The 15,008-nt window shown below is 42.6% G+C and overlaps 1 pseudogene; it reads left to right on the top strand.

Annotated features, from left to right (window-relative positions):
- The first annotated feature begins 8,130 nt into the window (after positions 1-8,130).
- Positions 8,131-12,789, top strand: LOC125417578 (26S proteasome regulatory subunit 10B pseudogene; annotated as a pseudogene).
- The last annotated feature ends 2,219 nt before the right edge of the window (positions 12,790-15,008 follow it).

Here is a 15,008-nt window from a genome sequence, read left to right as displayed (position 1 = left end):
TAGTGCGGAAGCCACTGCCCCTCCTCTGCTGCATGGCCGTCAAGCTCACTTTGAAATACTATGTTGATGCCCAGAGACTGGTACTGTCATCAATGCAACTTGGGAAAGAGTCTTCACTCTCCTGCAGTGGGCAGCGCTAACTTCAGAGGTTCATGGTCTGTCAAGTGCTGAGAGAGAGTGACTTGTGGGTGCCCGTACTCACAGCAGCTCTGTGTAGTCGCTGGGGGAACAAGAAGCGTTTTCTTCAGTGGTGTAAGGTGTCCGTGCTCCTGTAAGCAACCATAGTGAAGCCCATTGAGTCACACACAATAAGAGATGACAACAGAAATGGGACTTGGTGGGAAGAGGAAGGGTGTCAGCCTGAGTGGAACAGGAAATATATGATATATGTATGAATATACCATAAGGAAGACTGTTATATATGTAATCAATGTGGTCTAAGGAACTTAAGAAAACAGTTTTAAAAATTAAACTCAAACCTTTTTCAAAAAAGGAAGAAAACCTGTTTTTAAATATAAAAATGGCCTTTGAGGAAGGGCTATTTGGGATGCTTAGACTAGGCAAAAGAACTAAGATTGCATCCTGCATTCCAATGAGATCTCTCAAGAAATTAGAGCCCTACAACTTAATTTATAATTTCATATATGACAAATTATAGAAGATCTTTTCAGGAAGTCTGCTGTACAGAAGACATTTTTGCAAGCGTCTGAATAGTATGCTTTGTTGAGTACACAAAATTCTAGACCTTGGACATAAATGACCTTCTAAAATGAAAATTCACAGTGGAAAATGAACTTGCAAAGAGGCAAAATAAGACATATTTAATATTGCCATGTGTGCTAGGGGAAGTCGTGGAACACACACATGTCCAGTAAAGATGTGTGTGGAAGCTAAAGGCAGAGCTTCAATACTGAAAGACCAATCCTATGAGGCGTCTTGAGTTTGTGGAAAGAGAAAAAGGCTAACAGGAGGAGGACTGTCTCTTCAGAGTTTCTGGAGGGCGCCTCAAGACCAAGTCAGCCGTCCAAGGGCAAGGATGATCCACCCATCGAATGCAGGCTTGTCACTGTGTTGTTACTGACTGAGGCTTGATACAAGCAAAGGCCTGTTGGGAGGCCCTGCTGATCAGATGTTGCATAAAAGCTTCAAAAGCTCAACCACATGAGGAACTCCCTCCCCAGGAAGACTTCTGCTCTCTACCTGCCCCTGTCTGGAGAATGTCCCTGGGCCTGGATCACTGACCTTATCTAAAAGCTGTCTCTAAGACCGGATGCCTGATTTTTCTCTAGGGTGGCCCACGGCGGCTTCCTGCTAGAAGCCTCCCCTGCTGCACACATGGTAACTAAGACTGGTGCTGTGAGCTTTGCTCTAGGACCCTAGCATGTATAAAGCCCTGTGATAGGAGAGTGCCACTCAATGTAAATGAGGGTTTGCCCCCGGGTTTCCCAGGTCTATAGATTCCCTATACTCTGGAAGAAAGTTGAACTTATTCACCAAAGTGATCTCCCAGAGGGCCATCTTTATCGTGTTCATTGGCTGTCCAAGGATCTCTGCCATCCCTTCTGTCCCTTTGTTCTTGAGGACTAGGGGCCACACAGACCATGAAAATAAAGGGAACACCGTGAAGGACTAGTGGTCAATGCAAGGTAACTAAAAGATAACTTGCCTTAACCCCCTAAGTGCAAAAGGATCCTCTTCTAACACCCCCTCTTTTTTCTTGCTTCCTTGTCAGTCAGGAGCCCAAAGGTGGACAGAGTCTATGGCATTAGCTCATGATGAGAGGGTCTATCCAGAACAGCTGATGAGTTGTTACCTGTATTGATAAATCTGGCAAGTTAGTCACAAAGGTCCCAGCATTTGCCAGTTTCATAAATTAAGATGAAGTTATGTTCAATCTTTGTTCGTGTGTTCATTCTAAATTTTCTTCAAATAGTGATTCTTTTGAGGAAAAAAAAGGAAGTAAAATTGCAGCTGCTGACCATCCCTGAAGATCTATGTGATGCAAGCTTTGGTGTCTCAGTGTTCTATGCATACCCACTTCAATCACGCATTTGACCTCTTTGGGGTTCCTGCAGCCCACAGAGCCCTTTGTGTGCTCTCATGCCCATTTGCATAGACCATTTTCATAGTAAAAAGGGCAATTTAAAGACCCGTACCTGACTACCAGGACAGCGCAAAGAAAAGAGTCCTCACCTCTCCTCTACTCAGTTCTAAATGTTTCGAACACCTCTACATCTGGCATTTAAAAAGTCTTGGTGAATGGGGTTAGGGTTTTGGCTCAGTTGGTAGAGTTTGCACAAGCATGGAGACCCGAGTTTGGATCCCCAGAATTCGCGAAGAAAGCCAGGAGCAGTAGTGTGTCTCAGTAAGCCCAGTGTTGAGGAAGCTGAGAGAGGAGGAGGAGCCCTAGTGGTCACTGAATAGCCAGGCTAGCTAACTCAGAGAGCCTCAGATTCCGTGAGAGACTCTGTGTCAATGAAAAAATAAAAGGTAATTGGGGAAGATATTTGATTCTGATCTCTGGCCTATGCGTGTGTGTGCCCATACATGTGTGTGTGTGTGTGTGTGTGTGCGCACGCGCGCACGCACATGCACAATCACACACATACCACACACTCTAACACACACATACCACACACTCTAACACATATCACACACCCTCACACATACCACATGATAACTAAATAAATAAATGCAATATTTTAAAGTATCATGCTTCCAATATGCAATGACACAGGAAAATAAGACCGATTTATTTTAAAAGGGAGAAATGAGGTAGATCAAGGAATAGCTGGCGAAAGCAAGACTGACATCCACAGGCAGACCCCAAAGCTCTCTGTCTATCCTCTAGAACACATCGGGTTTGGGTGGCCATGTCCCTGTGACCCTGCCACCACAGCACACAGAAGACAATACTACAGGGCATCACTTCTGAGTGGAATTTTAAAGACACACTTTGGCAAACTATGCTAGTTTCCTTTAGCCAGGAACTGCTAAGCGGTTGAGGATGAAATATAATCAGCTTAGGTATTAGTTTGTGCCCCTGGGCTCCTAGAGAGCCTCCATGTCTGCTATGCTGGTCATTTCACTCAGTGACGGCGTGCCAGCCCTTTGTGATCCACGACCATGGCTGACTAATGTCATCTCATCATTGGCATTGTCTGCTGAATCATTTCATTCTGCTTTTGTGGTGGAAGCTTTCTGGAATCAAAGCCGTGAGCCACAACGGTGTTCATGCTTCATGTCCACGAGAGCTCTTCATCCCCAGCCTTTCAATACCTTCTCTTCCATATCCCCAACCATCAGTCAAATCACCTACACTGATGAACAGTGTATAGAGGATAGAGTCTATTCTATCCTCGGGTCACGTCTCCGCTCCATACAAAGGACCGCTTCCATCAATCAGCCCATGAGAAGGACTTTCACCGCTGTCCTTCAAGGTCACCTTGGGGACAACTGCAAGGACTTCTGTCATTTCCAGCATGCATCCATATAATTAGCTTGCTTCTTTAAAGGAAGTTAAGTCCTTTTCTCCTCTGCAGTGGGTGTGAAGGGCCCCCCCACTTGCCTGCGGGTGAGTATTGGATGAATACGGCTTCAGTTCATTTTCCTGTCACTGTAACAAATGCCTGACAGTAGCAGCTTACAGGGAGAAAAGGTTCATTTGGACTACGATTTCAAATAGTGCAGACAATTATCTGGGCATGGTGGTGACGCCCGTGACCCCAGCACTCTCGAGGCAGAGGCAGGTGAGTCTCTGTGAGTTCCAGAACAGTCAGGACTACATACAGAGACAATGTCTCAAAATGAAAAGAAAAAGAAAAAAAAGTACCCCCGCCCCGCAGAAAAACCACACATAAACAACAACCAAAACCTAGATAGTTGCAAAGCTTTGGATATGACAGTCAAAGCCAAACCAAGTTCTCAATTTCTGAATCACAGTTCTCGTCTATATTGAGTTTCTAAGAAATTGGACTTCATAATTCTAAAATGGAATTCAATAAAAAAAATCTAAGAAATCATTCTTTTTGTTGCTTGTGTACGTGGTGTAGTGCATGTGAGGATGTGTGATTGTATGTGAGGTGGCGTGTGTGCGGATGTGGACGCCAGAGGTCTACAGTGAACGTGTTGCTTGACTTTACACCACTTTATCTATGAAGGCAGTGCCATTCACTGAACCTGGAGTTTCTGATTAGTCAGGCTGGCTGGCTTGTTCCAGAGGATCCCGTCTCCTCCTGAGTGCTAGGATGGCCACCACACCCAGTGACTTTCACATCTGTGCTGGGCATTGAACTTTGGTCTTCGGGCTTCTCATGGCAAGTGCTGGATCTTCTGAGCCGTCTCCTCTACCTGGCCCTTATATCAATACTTTAGAGTCATACTAGAACGTCATTAGTAATAAAGATAAATAGAGCTCAATGACTCAGTGGATGCACTGCTTCCTGCATAAGCACAAGGCCCTGATTCAAACCCCTAGACCCACATCAAAAGCCTAGGGTGGTGGTATCCACCCATCACACCCGTGCCAGGAGGAGCTCGCTGGCCAGTCTGTCTAGCTGAGTTTGTAGTTCCAGGTCAATGAGAGATCCTGTCCCCCCCAAAAAAAAGAAAAAAAAGGGTGCAGAGTAAGAGAGGAAGACAACTAACATTAACTACCTACCCGCTCTGCCAGGCAGTGGACAGAGCTCCTCTGCCAACCACCCACCAATATGTAACTGTATTAGCACAGCTCTGTGGTACCAGAGCCACGCAAACATGAACTAAGACCTTCAACGCTGTAACCCAAACCAAACTTTTTATTTGCACAAACTTATTATCTCAGGTATTTTTTGACAGTAACAAAAAGCATTGCTATCTTTCTTTGGTGGAGAAAGGAGCCAAATCTAGGACCTATGGATCTGAATGAATATTTATGGATTTAGGCAGAAACTTCCTGAAACTGTCATTTCTTCATTTGCAAATGGGTATATAACAACTAGCATATAGACCTTAGGAGGAATACATTAGAGTCAATGCGTAACCGAGTACTTCCAGCGTCCCGTGCACACAGGGGGCTTGATACGTGCCATTACTAGTTAGAATGGGGACAAGGGGAGCCTTTCAGTGAGACTGAAACTAAACCGTTCAAAGTCAGAAGTATGCCTGGCAGAGAGCGTCACTGCTGTGATGCTCATTAAATTGTCTTCCCATAAGGCGGCTGAAAGTACGTACAAAAAAACCCACACCAACTTCTGCCCGGCAGACCTCAGTTCTCATGACAGCTCAGTCACCCACCAGTTGTATAGCCTCCGGAAATTCTCTAACTTCTGTGAGCCTCGCTTTTCCATCACGGTAAGTGGACATGATTCCTGAATGCTTAAGAATAAATGCTGTGTCCGACGCTAAGATGCCTAGCTGCAATCCTCTTCTATTATCCTAGCCATGTCTTAACATCTGTGCTGAGCCGTGCCACCTTGCATCAGTTTTACTTCGGAGAGCGCAAACAGAGTGTGGCTTGAAAGGGTTACTAATCCCTTGAAACCCTCAGATCACAGATACATTCATTTCCCGACCGTGCCCCTCCTTGGTTTACATGGCTTTGATGACCTGATCACACACACTAGGGACCACATGAAGGTCACCACTCAGAGCTGTACTCCCCATCAAAGACTTACTTGTTTCTGCTCACGTACATTGGGTATGTACCAAAGGACTTAGTGGGAGGATGGCAGTCCTCCAAGCAGACATTACCAAGATCGAGTGCTTGCTTCACTGCTTGGAAGGTGGGGATCTCGGGATTGAAAGGATAAGGACTTTTATCTCACCACTTTAAGTGTATGTATTCACAAACTTGAAATGAAAAGTAGCCAGAGGAGGCCCAGAAATTGTGGGAGTGACCAACAAATGACTGGTTTACCTTGAGACCCTTGCCACAAGAGGGAGCCCAAGCCTAATACTGCCTTAATGGGCAGGCATAGGAAGGAGGTTGGATAAACAGAGACCCAGGATAGAAACAGACAACAGACATGACTGGCAAAAAGAAAAAAAAAAAAGGAGGAGAAGGAGAGGAGAAGGGAGAAGGAGAAGGGAGAAGGAGAAGGAAGAGGAGGAGGAGGAGGAGGAGGAGGAGGAGGAGGAGGAGGAGGAGGAGGAGGAGAAGAAGAAGAAGAAGAAGAAGAAGAAGAAGAAGAAGAAGAAGAAGAAGAAGAAGAAGAAGAAGAAGAAGAAGAAGAAGAAGAAGTCAGTGAAAAGATCCTGCTACATGAGTAGACTGGAGTCTAACACAATCATCATCAGAGAGGTTTCATCCAGCAACTGATAAGAGCAGATGCAGAGATCCACAGCTGAACATTAGGTGGAGCTTGGGGAATTCTGCAGAAGAGGTGGAGGAAGGATTGCAGGAGCCAGAGGGGTAGAGGACACCACAAGAACTCAGCTAAGCAGGACTCACAGAAACTGAAGTGACAATCAGGGAGACTGTATGGGTCTGAGTTAGGTCCTCTGCATATATGTTATGGCCGTGTAGCTTGATCTTCTTGTGGAACTCCTAACAGTAGAGGTGGGGGTATCTCTGACTCTTTTGCCTGCTTTTGGAACCCTTTTCCTCCTACTGGGCGGCCTCATATAGCCTTGGTATGAGGGGAGGTGCCTAGTCTTGCTGTAACCTGTTATGACGTGTTTGGTTGATATTCCTGGAAGGACTGGTCTTTTCTGATGGGAAATGGAGGAGTGGATCTGGGGGAATGGGAAGGTTGGAGGAAGGGACTGGGAAAAAAGGAGGTAAGGGAAACTGAGGTAGAGATGTAATATATGAGAGAAGAAGAATTTTAGGGCTGGAGAGATGGCTCAGTGGTTAAGAGCATTGCCTGCTCTTCCAGAGGTCCTGAGTTCACTTCCCGGCAACCACATGGTGGCTCACAACCATCTGTAATGAGGTCTGGTGCCTTCTTCTGGCCTGCAGGCATACACGCAGAAAGAATATTGTATACATAATAAATAAATAAATATTTAAAAAATAAATTTTAAAAATTAGAAAAGAAAAGAAAATCTAGTCACATGAAAGCCATCAAGCATGCACAGAAATTACTCTGGGTTCCACAGTGTTGTAGATGAGGTCCAGAGACTGACTCCTGCCAAGCAGATACGCTGTCACTGAGTCACACCTCAGCTGTACAATCCGTTCTGGGCAGGGGTAGTTTGGTAGGGCAATTTCCTAGGATCTTTTGGCTCCAAGCTTCCTACCCAGAAGTGAAAAAAATGAAACTAGGACAAAAACCAAAATCTTACTTGAGAAGACTAAATTTCAACCAATTAATTAATTAAAGATTATTGAAAATATTGTTAAACAAGCAAAAGAAGCAATAGCTGATAGATGAGAAGTTTAATTCCAGAAGACTCTGCATCTCTAAAAATGATTACCCTTTTCTTCATTTTTGCTATGAAAGTAATGCATGCATAAAATAGAAAATTAGAAGATGTAGAAGGTAAAAAGTTTTTTAAAAATCATTGTAGAGCCATCTAGTCAGAAAAGAAAACAAAATCAGCAAATATCTTTTAGATATATTCTCTGTAGTTGTTTTTTTTTAAAAAAAAAAAAAAAGCAGGATCCTTCAATTAAATTATTTTTTATCCAACATAAATGAATTTTGTGAGCTTTCGTTGTGGTCAATTCAGTTTGCTTCTACAGTTTTGCTATTATAAACATCACGGGTTGGTAATGAGTCTATAAAATGACTTGGAAGGGGGTTGGAGAGGTGACTCAGTAGTTAAGAGCTCTGGCTGACCTTCTAGAGGACCTGGTTTTGATTTCCAGTAACTGCGTGGGAGCTCACAACTGACTTTAACTCCAGTCCCAGAGATCTACTGCCCTCTTCTGGCCTCCCTGGTCACCAGACCTGCACACGGTACACAGACACACTTACAGACAAAACACCCTTACACATAAAATCTAAAAAATAAAAAAATAAAAAACATGCCCCCATACTTGGAAATTAATATAATTAAAACACTTGAAAAATTCTGGAAAGTGGGCAAAAGTGTTTAAAGATGTATGAGAGAAGGGGCTGGGGAGATGGATCTGTGGGGCAAGTACCTGATGCACAAACATGAGTACCTAGGTTTGCATCCACCTCCCTCATGCAAAATCTGAGCATGGTCATGCATGTCTGTAACCCTAGTACAAGAAGTGGCCACCCAGCTTGGCCAAAACCACGAGCTCCAGGTTCAGTGGGAGACCCCGTTTCAAAAATAAAAAAGCAAGAGGAGCAATGGCTTCTCCTCATAGAGGACCCTAGAGGTAAGGTACTTCAGGACTACTTCAAGAAGGGACTAGAAGGCTAGGAGAGTGACTGCCACCTTAAGGAACTAAGGGAAAGTTTAGAACTTACAAAGCAGTATGAAAAGTCTGACAAAGATCTGAAGCCACTACAAAGTGTTGGGCAGATTGTGGGTGAATTGCTTCAACAGTCAACAGAAGAACAACTCATTGTTAAAGCAACAAACGGGCCAAGGTATGCTATAGGTTGTCACCGGCAGCTTGATAGAAGTAAGCCGAAGCCAGGAACGAGAGCTGTTTTGGATGTGACCACACTACCCATCATGAGGTATTTGCCAAGAGAGATCTAGTTTACAACATGCCTCATGAGGATCCTGGATGTAGTGAGGGCTCGGAGCTGCGGGCAGGCCTGCTTTTCATCCCGCCCGGTTCCTGCACAGCTAACTTAGCCCCAGAAATAACAACACACAAATTGTATTCATTTAAACACTGCCTGGCCCATTATCTCTAGAGAGTTAGTTACTGGCTAACTCTCACATCTTGATTAATCCATTTCTAATAATCTGTGTAGCACCACGAGGTGGTGGCTTACCGGAAAAGATTCAGCATGTCTGACCTTGTGGCTGGTTCCATGGCATCTGCCTCACTGCCCTCTTCCCAGCATTCTGTTCTGTTTACTCTGCCTACCTAATTTTCTGTCCTATCAAAGGGCCAAGGCAGTCTCTTTATTAACCAATGAAAATAACACAATAGACAAATAACCCTCCTCCATCATTTCCCCTTTTTTTGTTTAAACAAAAAAGAAAGGCTTTCATTTTAACATAGTAAAATTACATATAACAAAACAGTTATCAAGCAAGAATTATAGTTACAATATTTATATCTATTTTATCTTTTTTCATCATTAAGGAAAACTGTAACTATAACCAACCATTCTTCAACTCCATCAAAGACTCCAGAAGAATAGAATATTACTTAAGTAAACAAGAAGTAAGCAACTTCCAAAACTCTAGAAATGACAGAGACATCTTGCTGCCTGGACAGTCACCCAAAGTTCCTCTGTACCGTTGGGGCATCCATCTTCACCCTACAGGCCCATAATATCCAGAGACATTTTCATGAAGCAGGAAATTTCAAAGGCAGTTCAGTTACTATCTGCTGTGTCCTGCAGAATGTCTCGCAGACTCTTTCATGACTCAGGAACCCCAAAAGATCATCTCACCTTTAGGCAAGTTCAGCAATCCTCTCTCTGCGGGTTCTCTGTGTCCAGTTTATACAACAGTCCAGGCAAGAGCAGTTTCTTGCCCAAATGGCTAACCAACTCCATAAGGAGTCTCTTCGATGCCAATCTTCCTCTTGAAGTAGATTGGTGCTGCCAGGAGCAGACATGTCCCATTGCCATGTAAAGTCCTAAGTTATTAAAACATTGAAAATGCCATATTCTGTAGTCTTTGAAAGCTATGAAGAATGCCTATCTAACTAAATTGTATCTCTATACCTAGAAAATCTAACATGACTACAAGCTTGATTATTATCAATGATTATCCATTAACAACCTATATTTTTAATTATACATTGCATTTTTAAATGAGCTACACAATCACAATACCTCAATCAAGATCAGAAATACATATACATATAACAAAATTGACCTAAAATCCATACTAATGCAAATTATTCATATCTATATCATATTCCCCTTTAAATGTAAAAGAACATTTATAAACAATATTTGGGAATATGGACGTAGTTATTTCTCTCCAAACTTCTTCCTGCTGTATAGGGGTGCTGTTAATCAGGTCTTTCATGGTATAACCTGTCTGCCAGGTTCATCTCAGTTGGCAGTTGAATGAATTTTTTGAGGGTGTTCACAGCAATCTTTCAGGAGGGCATGGTCTATCATACCATATTGGGATAGAAGCAATCCACAGGATCTCATTCTCTGTGAAAACAAAAGAAGAACCTCCTTTCCAAAGTATCGTATCCTTAGATCCAAATTCTGAAGTCAAGGTATTTTTAACATATCTATCTTGGGTTAGTTTAGCAGCATTTATAAACAAAAGTCTTTTAGCAGCTGTTGCTCCTTCCTCAGAATTCAAAAAATTCAAAGAGAGCATAATAGCATACAGTATTAAGATTCTCTGTGTATTTTCCATCTTTATTTTAACCTCTATTTCTTTTATTTTTACTTTTACTTTTTGAGACAGGTTCTCTGTATATCTTTGTCCTGGAATAACTCCGTAGACCAGGCTGTTCTTGAACTCACAGAGATCCCTCTGTCTCTGCCTCCCCAGTGCTGGGATTAAAGGTGCATGCTACCACACCTTGAACTCAGAGATCTGTCTGCCTCTGCCTCCCAGGCATTGGGATTAAAGGTGTGTACCACCACACCCAACTACTCCCTTTTTCTTTTTTACTTTTAAGAACTTTAACCTTTAGCCTGCATACATTTTTAACACACTAGATAGGCATTTTGAAAATACCTTGGCTTCAAAATTGAAGTCAAAAGGTATGCTACTTTGGAGAAGAGATTCTGCTTTTGTTTCCACAGAAAACGAGAGGTTCTGGATTTATTCAGAGTTAAGAAAAATCACCTTTGACCAAGGGAGGCCACCTGAAAAATCTCCGACAGGAATAGATGGCCCAGATGTCTGAGTTCTTCATCCAGAACAGGTTCAAGACTGCTGCCTGAGATGATCAAGACTCACAGGATACTTCAGTCAGGACTTGCTTATAACTCTAAATTTTCTTTAGGTCCCCATAAGATTGTCAGCGCCCCCAACCAGCAGGAAGTAGCCTGAAATACTACACCCACATTCCCAACAAATGGACTATGGGTATTTTCCTTTGTTTAAAAAAAAAAAAAGAGGGAAATGGTGCGAGAGAATTATCTGTATTCTGTCAACCATGTATTTTAATAAAACGCTGATTGGCCAGGCAGGAAGTACAGGCGGGTCAACCAGACAGGAAGTAGAGGTGGGGCAATGAGAATAGGATAAGACTAGGGAGGAGGAAACTCCCTCTGCCATTCTTGTGCAGACCACCGAAGAGGCAGCATGTAACCTGTCCAGCTGAGAAAGGTACTGAGCCCATGTGGCTAACATAGATCAAAATAATGGGTTAAGATAAGTCATAAGAACTAATAAGTAGCCTGACCTAATGGGCCAATCAGTTTATAACCTTATGGAGTCCTGTGTGTGATTTTTCTGGGATTTACTGGCTTGTTGGGGTACTGGGCGGGACAGAAACCCCAACAAGCCAGCCCTCATGTTACACCTGGAAACGTTTCTTATTCTGAGATTGAAGGACTGTCAGAACAGAATTGGAAATTAGGGAAAAGGCTGGGGCAGGGGGCAGCAGAGACCAGACCTTAGTTTGACTTCACTAGAATGGATCAAAGCTGAGTAAGCAGGTCTCATGAAAACCACAACTTATAGGTGACCATCAGCAAGCACCCCCACCAACCCTTCTGTTAGCTCGGCAGACCCCAAAGCCCCTCTGCTAGCTCAGCAGATGCCCCCGCCCCAGACTTCTGCAGGCTAAAGATAGCTTTCCCTACCCCGCTGCTGGAAGGTCCCTAACACTAGGACCTCCCGCCAATCAGCCCCCGTACTAATCTTTCCTCCACCAATCAATCCCAGATTAATCCCTTCTCTCTGGAATTTCCCTAACTCTGCTTAAAAGGAGCTTGTGACTTCTTTGGGGGTCGCCAAGCGCCACCCCAACATTGGAATTAATAAAGCACTCTTGTTATTGCGTACGTGGCTGTTGGTCTTCTTTGGGGGCTTCTCTCGGACCCTAACAATTAGGAGAAGTAATAGAATCGCCTCTTACAAGCCCAGAGTTATCCAAGTATGTCGGAATAATACTCCAAAAGACTGTTTGCCATATGGACCACCAGGCACTGGGAAATCACTCTTGGCATGAGCAGTTGCCAGCCAGCTCAACTGCAACTTCTTAAAGGTTGTAACTATTTCTATTATAGACAAGTATCTTGGTGAAAGTGCTTGTTTGATTAGAGAAATGTTTAATTATGCCAGGGACCACCAGCCATGCGTTTTCTTAATGGATGAAACAGATGCCATTGGCGGCCATTGGCTTTCGGATGATACATCAGCTGACAGCGAAATTCAGAGAACTTTAATGGACTTATTAAATCAAAAGGATGGATTCGATATTCTGCACAGAGTTAAAATGATCATGACTCCAAACTAACCAGATACACTGCATCTAGCTTTGTTGCATCCAGGAATATTAGAAAAATATGTAGATTTACCAAATCATCAAGCTCAGTTAGGTCTATTGAAACTCCACACAGGTCCTATTACAGACATGGTGAAATAGATTATGAAGTGACTGTTAGCCTTTCAGATAGCTTTAGGGAAGCAGACCTGTGGGATGTTTGTACCGAAGCTGGTATATTTGCAATTCGTGCCCACCGTAACTTTGTAGTTCAGGAAGGTTTCACAAAAGCAGTCAGAAAAGCGACTGATTCTAAGAACCTAGAGTCCAAACTGGACTACAACCCTGTGTAATTTACTGCGAAGCTTCTGATGGCTGCATCACAGACATTGGCTTACCGTAAAAATAAAGTTAAGGGAAACAATGTATGTAATGGCAGTGATCACATTCAAGGTGAGTGAGCATATATGTACGAGTGACATAAGAGCATGAACTCAGTAATCCTCTTAGAGTTGTATGTTTGTGAACATTGCTTTCTCTGCAGCAGAACTTACAGAAGACATGTTGAAGCCTTCCATATGTGTTTGTGAGCATTTGTGTAAGTTCAAAACGACTTGAGATCATATTTCTTATGACTTATTTTATATTTTTGTTTTCCTTGTCCTAAAAATGGAACAAATCTGTTTTAAATAAAATAAAAATAAAAAGTAAAATAAGAAGTGACTAATAAAATTATGCCACATGCATAAAAAAGATACATATATATACTCCAGGAAACAAAAATTACCCTTCGTGAGATCAATAGTATCACCAGCTGGGCGTGGTTGCATCATGTCTTTATTCCCAGACTTCCGGAGGCAGGGTCAAGAGGATTTCTGTGAGTTCAAGGCCAGCCTGGTCTACATAGTTAGTTCCAGGACTACATAGAGAAACCCTGTCTCAAAACAACAACCAAAGTATCATTATACACACTACACAAAGCCATAATCAAATTACAAGTTTAAGCAAATTGTCACCTTAACTAAGCTGCTTTCCTTTGAGGGCACCCACCACTTTGTTCCCTTCCTTCAGGCCAGCCTCCAGTTTCTGCCCATTTTGTATGCCCGAGCATTGGATCTGCCCACTTTCCTTCTGGTCCCAAACACCCCTGGTGTTGCTTTCTTCTGGAGCATCTGCCGTGCTAATATTTTGCTTCGGATTAACTAATGTCCTATTTTTGATTAATGCTACCATTTTCTTCCTGTTGTCCCCACCTCAAGCTGCTGCACACTGCTAGAAAAATTCACAGGACTTCTTGTTGCTGGGGCTCCCTTAGAGACTTGCTGTGAGGCTCACCTTTCTCATCCTGTCCTTCAAAGTAGGAAGAAGAAAACTCTCATTTAAAAATCTATGTGTTCATTTAATTTGAAAGAAGTTCATTGATCTAAGAGGCTATGTAAGAAGCTACAAACAGAACAAAATAAATGTTTTTTTTTAAAGCTGTACATGGTGATGCACACCTTTATCCCAGCACTTGGGAGGCAGAGCCAGGCAGATCTCTGAGTTCAAAGCCCTCCTGGTCTACAAAGTGAATTCCAGGATAGCTAGGGCTACACAAAGAAACTCTGTCTTAAAAAATCAAACCAAAACAAAGCAAACAAATAAACAAAAAATATTTTAAAAACAAAGAACCCATATGGAAGTCTATATATTAGACCTAACAAATTAATTTTGCTTTAAAATCTCAATTAAAATGTATTTATTTTATTTTATGGGTATGGGTGGTCTGCATGTAAGTCTTTGTGCCACCTGTGTGCTGGTTGCTCACAGAGGCCCCTGGATCACCTGGGACTGGAGTTACAGGTGGTTGTGAACATGGGGTAGCGGACAGTGAACCAAGGTACCCTGAAAGAGGCTGCTCTCTCTGGCTTCGTAAAAACAAAATCCCAACTATTGCATGTGCGTGTGCGTGTGCGTGTGTGTGTGTGTGTGTGTAAGAGAGAGAGAGAGAACACTAATTTCTCTTTCCTACTTGTTTTTGCTATAAATGAGATTATGCTATTTGGTGCCTACATTTTCCCTTTTTTTCCCATTAGGAATTGTGCTTATAAAATTTTATTTAAAACTTTTGTCCAGAAATCGACCTGCGCAGTGTTGCTAATTTCTTTTTTCATCTGCCATAAAGTGGTACATCTTTTCCAGTTTCCAAACTTCAGAATTATTTGAGCACTTTCTTGTAGATCATATTTTAGTTGACCGTCAATTTAGTGTGTTCGTTTGTTCTGAGGTCCATCTAATCCTCCGATTTTATCAGTTTGAAATAATTTTTACACCCAATTAAAGATGTTGAAAACACGTTTACACAAAGTCAGGGTTTCTCTGACCCTCCTTTGGTCTTTTGCTTCTTTTATTCTCTTCTGAGGCCCTAATCTCAACGTGTTCTTCAGTGCTATTTTGCAGCATATTGCCTACACAGATTCATTCTCAGCTTTTAGTATATAAAGGAATGGTTGGAAATGAATAACTAAAGCCATCGCTCTTACTCAAAAGTCATGAACCATATGGGATCTCAAAACCTTGCACCAATAGCGAC

This window comes from Myodes glareolus, chromosome 14 (genome assembly GCF_982192425.1).
Source record: "Myodes glareolus chromosome 14, mMyoGla1.1, whole genome shotgun sequence".
Lineage (NCBI taxonomy): Eukaryota > Metazoa > Chordata > Mammalia > Rodentia > Cricetidae > Myodes > Myodes glareolus.
This window is presented reverse-complemented; position numbering and strand designations above follow the sequence as displayed.